The sequence below is a fragment of the Chrysoperla carnea genome, chromosome 4, assembly GCF_905475395.1.
Source record: "Chrysoperla carnea chromosome 4, inChrCarn1.1, whole genome shotgun sequence".
Lineage (NCBI taxonomy): Eukaryota > Metazoa > Arthropoda > Insecta > Neuroptera > Chrysopidae > Chrysoperla > Chrysoperla carnea.
In genome coordinates, this window is record NC_058340.1 from 24,360,366 (window position 1) to 24,373,962 (window position 13,597).

General features: G+C 27.7%; 1 protein-coding gene across 1 annotated transcript in view; it reads left to right on the forward strand.

Annotated features, from left to right (window-relative positions):
* Positions 1–460: 460 nt before the first annotated feature.
* The window catches only part of LOC123297949 (probable G-protein coupled receptor No18), an 83,364-nt gene continuing 70,227 nt past the window's right edge, over positions 461–13,597 (forward strand). Inside the window, exons 1-2 of the mRNA XM_044879788.1 lie at positions 461–511; positions 2,032–2,160. The gene's annotated coding sequence lies outside the window, so the exon portion shown is untranslated. The remainder of the gene's footprint in view (positions 512–2,031; positions 2,161–13,597) is intronic.

Consider the following 13,597-nt stretch of genomic DNA (forward strand, 5'->3'; position numbering starts at 1 on the left):
CAATTACCCTTCAAGTAAAAAATCTGAATATCATGTATGAAGGGCAATAATGTTTTATTGCATGCTGTCTGTATCTAAATAAATAATATATGCTTAGAAATCTCACGGTACACAAATATGAATAGTTTAAGAACCACTGTTATATAATCAAATATAATATTCAAAATTATATTACACATATTGACTTGTAAATTTTGAATATTCTTACTACATTTAATCAAATTTACAACACTAAGGCAGCCAAAACATTAATAGGCTTTTATACAACCAAAAGTGTATAGAGGGAAAAGTTATCAAGATAGCTGGCTAGGTAGGCCCATTAAAAGTTATTAGTTTTTCATTAAGAAATCGTTGATAATTTCTTAATGACAATAAATTGTTTTGGTGCTTTCAGAAAATTGAAAAGTGTGTGCAATGTATGTGTTTTGGAATCTTCAGGGACATGCAAATTCAGAAAAAAGTTCTTTTGTCAGTTTAAAAATTTTTGTGTCAAAAACATGAAATCGTCAAGGTAATTAGTTTTGTGTGTCTCATGTATGAATGTTCAATTACCTGTCAAACAGGTAATTGAATTCTGGAACGTTTTGTTGTGCGAGACTTTAAATGCCAAATGTCGTTTAGGTCGGATCTATCATTTAACTTTTGATCAGAACGATCTGAAGAACATTTTGGGATGGTTTGAAAAAGTTTCGCAGGAAGTCATTTCCTAGTCATATACTAAAACTATAATATATTCGTAGCTTTGATCGTTCGAAGCTCAAAAACTACTCGTTAAAATTTATTGTGGCCGCGAGTGCTTTTGATCAGAATGATCCAAAGAACATTTTAGGATGAGTTAATACAAGTTTCACAGAAAGCCATTTTCCTATCTAAATTTGCTTTCACAGTATTTTCTTCAATCATTTCAGCTCATATTTCGTGAATCTTAAGCATTGGGTTAACTTAAATAGCAGCGACTAAACACTGCAAACTATTACTAAATTTATTTGCTTTTTAAGGTAGTTCCTCCGCGACCGTCCAGTCAAAAAGTTTTGGACTAATACTATCATTCAGTGCATGAACTGTGCTATGACTATACCATATATTATTTTCAAAAGACTGTAGTTACTCACTATTATAAATTCTATACGTATACACACACATACTTTGACATATACTTTTACCATTAGTCTTCATATCTTTTCCACAAAAATCATCGCTAAAACGAGTTATTTATTTAAGTTTTTTATCGAAACTATATGGTAAATAATTTTTATTTTTATTTATATATTTTCTAAATATAGTATTCTACATTATATTAGTTTTTCATAGAGATGGTGGACGTCATTCATTGGTAAATAAATATAATATTTGTAAATTTGTGTATTTTTATACACTTCTCCCATGTACACGTACAAATTGCGTCACTTTTAATTGCTAATATCTCATGTATGGCATGGTAAATCATCTTCTAATTTTAACAGCAAGTGTATTATGAATTAAATATTTTATATTCTGAGTTTTGAGAAATTCTTGGAATATCACTTTCGTGTAGGTACTACCTTAAATGCCTATTACTTCTTGTTACCTATTAATCCAATCAATTTGCGGTTTTATAGCGAAAAAATTCTTTGCATTAACGTCGAATGTTTCTTAAAAAAATGACAAATTCTATGGCATGATCAACCTTGACGATCTTCTCAAACAATACCATTACCTTACAGTATTTAATATTTCACTTTTATTAAGAAATTATTCAATTAGGACTTCGATACTTGATTGAGAGTTGTTTATAAAACCCTTTTTATGCCTCACTTGAAAATTACGATCCGAAGTTTATATCTAGGGAAAATATACTGGCTTTATTTACTAAATATATAATTTTCATGTAGGTAATGTATGTCCTTTTTAGAAATAATTTATTGTTTTTTGGGAAAATCCAGAGACATTGGTGACATAGGTAGGCTTGCATTGATTAAAAACAAGGGAATTTTATGTCGATTAAAAATGTGAGTCAGCAATTTAATTTTTATTTATTTATTTTTGTTCCAGATTAAATGTCTCGTGAATTGATTCAAATGTGGTGTGAACACAATACAATGTTAAATAAAATGAATCCTGATGTTAAATTAAATTTTTGGATTAATCAGAAAATTATCAACACTGCATTATTACCTTTAGGTAAGTAATTTACTCCAAAATTTTACTTTTTATATCGTGTACATATGAAATGAATATCAAGGTATAGTAATTTTAATCTCAAGTTTGTAACGCTTTGAAATAGAAATGCTACAAACAAAATTTTTGTGTAGGTGTTCATAAAATCACCCGAGAAATCCATTTCCGGTACTTCGTCTGTCTATCCGTCCGTCATCACAATAACTAGAAAAGAGATATCAAGCTGAAATTTTATAGCGTACTCAAGACGTAAAAAGTGAGTTTGAGTTCGTAATATGAAATATACCAGTGTATATTAAATTTGGTTCCAAGTTTGTGACTCCTAGAAATATTGATACACTTATTGATAACGCCTACGTTGATAACGCTACGCCTACGCCTTATATTGCCTTATAACGCCTACAAAGAAAATTTTGGTTTATAAAATCACCTAATTAGTTCATTTAGATATCAAGTTGAAATTTTTAAAGCATGCTCTGTATGCAAGAAAGAAAGTTTTAGTTCCTAAATGAGCAACATATATGTCCATTGAGTCCAAGTGCAAGAGATAGATCAAAAACTTAAAAATAAGAAATGTTTCTTATGAAAAAGAAAATATCTTTTGTTTGAAATATTTTTTCGTAAATATTTTCATTTTCCCGTAAGGGTCCAAATTCCATTTTCTCAAAAACTATACAAATATATAGTTGAAAATTTTTTGGTAGAAATAAATAGTGAGTTTATTGATTCTAATTTCGAGTTGTTATTTTCGGTATTATTAAGTAGATCAAAGGGGTCAAACTTCTAGTGGAATATTTTTTTTTTAAATATTAGTTTCAAAGCAGATTACAAACAACGACAAAAAAATATCTTTTCGAAATTGTCGGGGGGAAATAATTACCTTTTTAAAAGGGTATTTCAACGAATAACTCAATTCAATTGTTTATTTTCACTTAATGTATTAATTGCTATTGAACATGTTTTAATTTTACAATCAAATTTTATTCGAAAACTAGGCGTAAATTAATCATGTCAATGAACTTTCAAATTTCTGTATTTGAAAAATAAAATACTTGAAATAACAGAACAAAAATTTGTTACATATATACTTCCGTGTTTCATAGTTCAAGAGCTAAATTTTTAAAATTCTAAATATAGCAGAATGCATTACAAAAGTAGGTAAAATAATAAAGTAATTAAACCTGATTTATAATTTTTTATTAGAAAATTTCATGTAATTTTATTAAATTTTGATACTATTTTCCGTTAAGGACATTCCTCTACAGTGCTCAAGTTTTTAGTTTAAATTCTTAGAGGTTGCATTTTAAACATACCTATACCAATTTTATGAAAACCTTTACTAAAATTTTGTTCATAGCATCAATATTTTTAAGCGTTACAAATTTGGGACTCAACTTAGTATACCTTGATATATTTCATATACATGGTATGAAAATACTCGTTCAACGACTACATTTTCGAAAACAAATCTTGTATTTAATTGTAAAAATTTAATAATATATTCGTAAAACTTCATTTACAATTTGTGAAGAAAGAGAAATCTTTTCGTAAAAGATATAGTTGAGATATTAACCCCTTTTAAAGTTGAAAAACAATTTATGCCATAGCTTTCAATAACATATCAAAAACTTAATATTGAAATCACAGGAATATTTTGCTAGCTATAAATATTATTAACTATCAATCTATTGATGTTATTAACACGAAAGTTTAAATTAAATTTCTCTGTTATTTAATCAACAATAATAAATAGAGAAGTTTGTTCTTTTTATTCGTACCGTGTGTGATTTTTATTGGAGGCGTTTCTATGGTAACGATACAGTACTTTAATTATAGAATTGTATGGATGCATATATAATTGTATGAATTGCATTTATGACTTACATTGAAAATTTAATATTATTGTCTCACAAATTTTAATGCATTAATTAGTTAGTGTTTCTTCAATAATTTTAATTTGACATTTTCCATAACATTAACATGTTAAGAATTGCAAATCAATCATAACAGCCTTATTTCTCGCCAAAATTTTTCACTGGAAGCGTTGGCATCGATTTTATTGTCCTTACCATTACTACGCATACAACGAATATCCTAGTGCAGTGCTTTATAATCTTACTCTTGATGTGATCCCCCTTAGTAAGTAAGTTAGTAGTAAGCGCAAAATACAAAATTTAGAATTTGTTCAAAATAAAAAATATTTTGGTAATTGTTGATCAGTTTTAAGCAAAAAAGTACTGTGATTTATTCTCTAGACGCTTGTTTTCAAAATAAAAATTCTTGAAAAATTAAAATTGCAATAGTTGATTTTACGAAAAATGTACATATTACTTTTTTCAATCTCTGAGGAAATTCGCTTAGATAACGCAGCTCTTGCACTATGAATTTTATTTCTATTAGTTTGTGTTACCTTACGTTATTCACAAGTTTTGTAATAAACATTTTCTAAATAGAAATATCTTTCCATTTTCTATTGGATATATATCTATTCATTTTCTATTGGAACTTCGTGATCCACTGCGATCTCTTTGCAAAGATTTTGCAACTCTCCAAAGGATCATGACCCACACTTTAAAAAAACACTACCGTCTCTATATATTATAAATACGAAAGTAAGCATGTTTTTTTGTTTGTTTGTTGCGCTTTCACGCTAAAACAAGCGAATAAATTACAGATTTCTGTAAAAATTGTCAATATAAAATATTTTACGGCCATCTTTTCTTATATACTCAATGAATAATTACGAGTATTATACATTTAAAAAAATAGAAAACCATACATATATATTACCTGTGTAAAACAATCCTTACTATTATTTTTAGTGTTATAGAAAGGGGATAAACGAGAGCAATCTTTATCAATCTTTACTTTTAAACCCAACGAAGTGGGTGGGTATCACTCTAGTAGTATGTAAAGAAAAAAATCGTCTTCAAGCACTATAAAATCAATATCCTTTTCTGCCAACATTCAGTATAGTACACTAAGACGAAAAGAACAAAACAAATTTATTAAGTAAAATTATGTTATGATTCGTTCATGCATGGCTTAAAGCTCTTTGTATTTTCTCTGTTAATAATGTAATAATTCTCAGAACTTATTTATTTATCTAGGTCCAGCATAGAGAAAATTATTAATATTATAACATAGTCTAGTGAATGTATTAAACACTAAAATGACTCAAATCAATTTGTTTACCGATTCTGTTGAAAAGTATTATTTTTTGTTAAAAATTTTAATTGAAAATTTAATCTTAATATAAATATTTATTTATTACTTTAATTTGAATTATTTATTTATTAAATATTAAATCATAACTTAAAATAATTTAATATATTATATTAAAATTTGTCATAAATAATGTATTGATGACAAATGCATTTTAACTCTGCAATTATATAAGGTGTTCCAGGCTAGTTGTAAAGTAGTGCCAAAAATTTAGATTATAAAGCTTTTGAGGACACTTTCAACAAATTAGGATTGAGTAACATAAGATCAAGAGAAATTACATTGAGCTTATTCTTACTGATGAGGACTACGGTGTAATCGAAATGTATGTTTTTAATAAAAAATTGATCTATGCATTGGGGCTATTATTAAGACGCTTTATTAGCTTGACCTGTAATTATGAATGTAACAAAATCTTTCAACGTAATAAAGGACCGATGACAATACAATAATTTAATAACTTTATCTTATTATAACAATGTTATTATCTACGGTCAGATGGTGGCCGCTACTCTTGCAGAAAGTCGTGAGTTCGAAACCCGTCCAAGTTAATTCTATTTTTTTTTTAAATTTCTATCCATTTTTATCCAGTTTTTTGTGCAATAAAGCGTGTTTTTTTTAATAGTTTTTTTAAACTTTTTTTAAATTTTAATTTATTAAGTTGTATTCCTATTGCTCATTGAAAAATAACACCCAACAAAAACTTCTATAAATTTTGAAAAGGTTGGCAAAATAAATTTTTTGAAAGTGCTTAGGAAATTTGTGGTAAAATCTATAATAATTTAGTTGAAAAACTCTCTAGTACATCCTTGAGAGTTAATTTGAGTAAAAATAAAATTTTATTAAGCCACTTAAGCACCAAGGTTGAGTTTTCAATGTTTATTTTTTTAATTGAAATGCGTAATATATCGAATTTTTAATTGCAATACGTAAAATGCGTATACAAGAAAATATTACAACAATAAAATTAAGTAGTAACTTTGTAGCCAGCCCCGGCAATCATAATTTATATGAAATTTTTTCTCTACGGAATGTATGTTAAAATTTAGTGCCTCTGTTTTAAACTGTTGGGATGTAAAATAATTTATGGGCGATTTTTACATATGGGTAATAAAAACGCGTACATTTAGGATAACAAAAAGGCGAAATTAAAATAATTTATATTTTATCGATTTTAGAGTAAATTGCCATTTTGCCAGTATAAAGCGTAATTTTCATAATATAAAATAACTGATAAAAAACTGAAATATTTAATTTAAATGGTTGATATTTTTGACTAACAAAACGTTTGAAACCTAAATATCTATTTGAACTAGATTTTCGTTCCACATTTTTCCAATTTTTTCAAATGAGTACCCTTAAAAAATTTTCATGAAATTAGTTTCATCAAATACAATTTAGAAAAATTTGCCTATTTTAATGATTTCTTACGATGCCGGTAACGGAGTCTCTGCAAATAAAAGTATTTAATTAATTTAATTATTTTTTTAATGAACTTATAAAACATCTGAATACAAATTAAACGAGCCAGATATAATATTACACTAAAAAAGCACATTACACTCACAATTAACATTAAATTTTAGGATATAAGCTACAAAACAGCTACAAAACACAAGTACATGGTTTTAATCTTGATTTAATTTTAGAGTAAATAAAAATAATTACGTTTACATATAGATTCGTAAAAATTAAGTATAATGGTCTAAGAGACGGCATAAGGTCGATCTTCATCCATCTGATGACCAGACGAGACATATTTTTTATGAAATTTTATTGATTTTTAAACATGTCTATCATAGTTTTTCTATCGAAAATTGTTCATGGCTATTTTTAATTTAATTAATTTTAATTTTTCCATGAACGGTTTTTTTAAGGCAAGCCTATACCATTAATTTCATAATTAAATTATCTTTCTTCTGATACAAATTTCGATTTGCTAACAGATTGATGAAGTTACCCCTTCAAGTATGAACAGATAAGTCAAAATAAGTAACTACACCAATATGTTAGCCAATCGAAATTGGTATCTGAAGAAGGATAATTTTATAACGAAAATAATGGTATAGTCTTGCCTGAAAAAAACCGTTCATGGAAAAAATTAATTAAAATTAATGAAATTAAAAATAGCCATGAAAACTTTTCGATAGAAAATATGATAGGCATGTTTAAAAATCTATATAAAATTTCATAAAAAATATTTCTTAACTGCTTATGGGTGAAGATCAACCTTATACCGTCTCTTGTACTATAAGTAAAACGATTTTAAACGTACAATACCATTTCTGATTTTAAAAATAGATAATAGTTGTAATATTTTTAAAAGAAAAATAAAACATTGTTTATTTTTAAAATTGGACGCACTTAAAAAATGTATTACAACAGAAAATTTTGTTGAAAAATGTATAGCATTATATATATTATTTATATTTTATTTTTCTCTTTTAAAATAACAACAATTTGTATCTGCTTATTTTAATGTACGTCTATACATATATATCTATATGGTTTTCCATTAAGAGTGTCTGTACTTAAATTAAACTTAAATTTGGGTATGATATCAGCCAAATGTATTCCACAGTTTCGCAGACTAGTGCGATATAATTAATGTAGAAAAAATCATAATTCAGGACTATAAATACAGAGTGGATCATTTTAATCTATTATGGCTAGTAGATCGTTTTGTAGTAAACCAATCAAAAAATAACTTAAATAAAAACAACAGGGTTTGATGGTGGACATCATGTACTGACATCAGATTGACCTAGTTCTCCTAGTTGCTTTAATAGTCAATTTAGATCCTAAAATGTTAGAGATAAAATACAAATTCGGAGGAAATGCGTCATTATTGCATTTAATCCAAAGAAAAAACGTTAGCAACAGAAAAATACTTTCGCCTAATGTTGTCAAAGGAAATAGGGGACATTCACTTTTGTCTTTGACTTTGACCTGAAATTCTAGTTTCAAGGTCATTTGACCTTCATCTTCAAATAAACTTGAAAATAAATCGGAACTAACAAGTTATTGACACAAATGAGTGACCTTTATTCTCTTCGATAACTTTTGTCTAAAACATTTTTCTAAAGCTAGCGTATTTTATTTCGATCAAATGCAATAATAAAGTTTTTTGAAAATATGTTTTGAATAAAAAAAATTTGTTTTTAATGAGAATCAATTTTCTAATTTAATGTTTCATTCTATCTCTTATCTCTTAGGATCTAAACTGACAATTAAAGCAACCTGGAAAACCTGGCGAATCTGATGTCAGAACATGATGACCCTCGTCAAAATCTGCAACTATTGTATAAGGCATTTTTAATTGGTTTAATACAAAACGAGCTACTTACTAGCAATTATATATTAAAATAATGGTTCATTTTGTGTATTGGGTAATCCATAGCTTCTGAGTAATATAATTAATCTGGAAAAAATTTGCATGCAGCATTTCATGCTATATGTTGAACACAATGCAAATTATTCAAAAGGTCTGTTCAGTTCGAGCTACTTACCGTGTAACATTACATTTTTACTGGCTGACGCCATCAACATAAGTGGCCTATTCATCATTTTGGATGAACTATAAATCGACTGGTTCAGTAAATGATGCAAACAAAACATTACACGCTGCAGTCCTTAAAATTAATCACAAACTATGCCATCGATGGATATAGATTCGAATCTATACGGCCGGGTTATCTGCCTTCGTCATGAATAAATAATGAAATAAGCCATTTTCGCCAACCATTATATAGAGGTAATGAGACATCCAAACATTCTACTCTTTTATAGTTTATTTTTATTGCGTTTCAAGTCATTGACCAAACTACGCTTTTAAACCGAAAATTTTGAATGATTATAACCCCCTAACAAAAAGAACATTCTTTAATCGTATTTTTCTTTTCTAAATAAAAAAAGTTTTTTAAGTTCAAATAAACTATAAACATATAATATGTGCCTTCTTGATCCTTATATACGTTTTTATTACTTTACCATTTTACGTGACCTTAGTTGTCAGTAGATTTTAAGTGTACCGAAGAGAGAAACGTGTGAGTGAAGAAAAAAAGCAGTCAGTGGACATCACCATTAGAAGCCAGATCATAATTTTCTGATTGAGTTAATCATATCTAATCGACACATTTAAACCAAATTTCGCACTGGATAACTACAAGCAAGTATACAACACAAGCATATTGTTACTATAAATGAATATCTAGCACGAAAAAATCAAAGCGAATTCTTTAATCCTCGTTTAATTCAAGAAATAATCATTATTTTGTTGTTTTTTCATTTGAAAGTTGGATATAATCGCCGTTTAACTCAAACAAAGCTGCAAAACTAAATAGGTATGTTGACTAACACTGCGCGGGTAAAAAAGTTAAGTTGGTTTTTGAAAAACTTTCGAAGTACGCAAAATATGAACGTTTAAAATTACTAATAAAACAAACAGGAAGATATAGGTTAGTGACGTCATTTTCTGATGTCACCATTGAGATACATTCAAACAATCTTTGAATGCTTCCTTCTTCTCAAATTTTGTCATGGTATCAGGTCTAGTTTTACATTTTTATGCGTAATATGGGCAATTCGACAAATCAGGCAAGTACCGTGCCTAAGATGACCCACTTTCAAAATCTCATATTTTTATACGTTCATTTGCCGCGTATAAGAAAATTGTTTCAGTTCGTAAATCGAACATTTCAATTGTGCGTTACATGTTTCAAGGTTACGATTTTAACACTTAAAATCGTAACTCATTGATCGATTTCTCACAAATAAAAAAATCCAGAAGGAGACAAGCGAAACATTTGACTGCAAATGTATTGGGATCGATTATTCCTAGCAATAGCCCCAATACTGGTTGAATTTTCAAATTAATGGTACTATCTTTCTTGGGCGACCTACCTCGTTTTTAAATAATAACCATAGATCCACGACCCGAGTTTGCTCGTACATTTCTTTTGAAGAACCACAGTGTTTTGGATTCGTAAAATTCGTAAGGTTATCCATTTCGGCATTTCGATATTCGATACAAATATAATGACTTCCTTTCGAAGTTAAAACTTTGTATTAAAATTGAATTTTTCAGTCATATTTGCCTTTTTTTTTTGTTGTTGTATACCCTAATAAAAGCTCTCTCAATGACTATATCATTGAATGTTGGTATAGGTAAATGAAATTTTATTGACTTTTAAATGTTCGGTTAATCCTTAACACAAATATTAGTATAGAAGGTATTGATCAATAACTTTATGTAAATATGTCTGCAGAATGAGGTTATTTAAATGAAATGTTTTTTATGTATTTAAATACAAAAAAAGCGTGAAAATCAAATGAAGCTTTAAAAAGTTTAAATGGATAATCGATGAAAATAATCTAGGATTTTCAAATTCATAGATTTTCTAGTAACAAAAAACGGAAATGGGAAGGGATTTAAAAGTATACAATGACGATCAACATTTGTAACATTTTTCCAAAAATAAATAGACATAATCATATCCAGGGAATTATATGGTATTAGTTTCTTTATTTACAAACAAAAAATTTTTTTGCAAAAAATAGAACCGACTAGAAAATCACAAATAAGTAAAAAATTTGTTAATCAATTAAAGACCCGGTGTATTGTTGTATTTACGAGTTGGTTGGGTTGAGTTTGTAGAATATAGAGGAGTTGGTTGGATTCGGAAGTTTTTAGCCCTTGTGTTCAAAAATGGGTCACAATTACAAAAATTTTTTCTGGATTTATTTTTTTCGGCCTACTTTTCCGTAAATCGTTAATGGTTGATGTCTTACTTTTTAAAGCACTTTTCATCGGTTTTATTTTTTGTTGAGCTATTGAACCGATTTTGATGAAACATTTGAAAATGAAACCACCTTTGCAAAATCGACAATTGGCGAAAATATCGATAAACATACATTAGAATTGGTTCACCGATTACAACTCAGTGAATGAATGTGCATAAATCTTTCCCTACTTATCTTCCCTTAGGGAGAGGGGAATTTTTGTCGTTTGGGAATTTGGGAGTCATGGTAATCGGACTATTCTTAAAAAAAGTTATGCGTGATCATACATTCAAAAAAAATATCCGGGTTGAATTGAAAACCTACCTAATTTTTTCTCGGTTAAATAATAAATTTAGAATACAAAACCGTAAAACTATGGAACCGTTAAACCAAAACTATACATATCGAATGAAATCTGTTCTATTTGAACAAAAATCTATAGTAAAGGAGACGTTATAAGGTCGAGCTTCACCCATCTGATAACTAAATGGGACATATTTTTTATAAAATTTTATTGATTTTTAAACACGACTATGATAGTTTTTCTATCAAAAAGTGTTCGTTGTTATTTTTAAATAAATTAATTTTTTCCATGAATAAAGAACATTTTTTTTTTTTGCTACAATTTCATAAATAAATACAAATGCATACGTTTAATTTACAAGTGAAATTTACAAAATTAAAAAAATTCGCGACAAATGCAATTTATTCCTTGTAAACCGATTTTTGGAAACTTAGCTATAAAATGTTATCAATCAAGGCGATTCGCCAGTTTAGGGGCTACGAAGCCACTAAGAAACACACAGACGCACAGATAAACACTTTAAACTTATAACACTCCTTAAATCATTATTCAAAGTGATGGTGAAGGATATCAGATGAGATGAAAAGGTTACTTAGAGAGCTATCATTTTTTGGGACAAATTTTTGGAAATATTTTAATTGATATTGAAATATTTGAGTTGAGTTTGTTATTTTGAATTACTTAATTATTTTACCATTTCACTTTTCAAAATGAATTGAACCAGGTTTATTTGGCCATTCCTTTCCATAGTAATTATTTATATATTAAAATTATACATCACGCCTTTTTCAAACTGAACCGATTTTGATTATCATCGCCAAGTTTTCAGTTTTTTCAAAAACGGAACTCTAAGCTCGCACTTGAAACATAGCTAAAAACACTCTCCATTAAATTACCTTTTTAATGAAATCATAAAAATTAAAATCGGTTCATCCGTTCAGGCGCTACGATGCCACAGAGAGATAAACACACAGACACACACATAGCGGTCAAACTTATAAAACCCCTTTTTTTATTTCGGGGGTTAAAAATATGACTTATTTTCAATTGTTTACATGTAATAGTAAATATCAAACTAAAATTATTGAAAATTAACAATTAATTAAACTTGTTGCATTAAAAATTGTAAAATCGAAATTTTCATTAAAAATTTGTTTAATGCAAATTAACATAATTATATATATATATATATATATATATATATATATATATATATATATATATATATATATATATATATATATATATATATATATCTGTTACAAATACCTAGTATTAAACTTTCAATGTAAAATAATATATATACAATTCATAGATTTATATGTGTCATTACTATGGTATCTCCCTGAAATAAAACTCGGATGCACTGAGCGAATAGTATGATGACTCCTGTTTCTGAAATGTGTAATTTAAATAAGTTTTACCGATTAAAATTCATCATTGGTTTATTATTTCGTTATATTTACATGAAAATGTGTGTTAATGAAATCTCGACATCCCATCTTTCTACTAAAACATTTTGTTGATTAACTCTCTGTTTCACAACATTTTATTTTAAAATGCAAAACCCTCAGATAGTTTGATTGACATAATTATCATCGAACACTAACAACAACACACAAACAAGCACAACATAAACTCAGTCAGAGTGAATAAATGGATGAATGGAAACATAAGAAACATTATTTATATTGAAAATGGAAAGTGTTACCATATTAATTCCACTTGAACATCTCATTTTATTTACAAAACATTGTAATCAAAATTGTTTAGATACTTACCGTTCCAACTAACAAACTACACCACATTTTATGGTATGTTTTGATTCAAAACATTGGGTAAAGTGTTGTATCTTTAATCACAATGTACCTTGAATCACTCTTGAGTTCAAGATATTTCTATCAACTTTTGCTAGAGCAGGCAATCTTTTCGAAAGTACAATGAATTACAGCTGAATTTCGAATTTTATAAAATTTTTTTTTTGAGGTTTACATCTTTGAGTTGGTAACACTTTTTTGTTTGGACACCGATTTGATAGAAGACAGTTGCTTTGTATTTAGTTTACCATTTCGAATAAACTCACGCCAGAGAAACATTTGTAACTTGTTGAACTTTTAAAATTGAATTGAA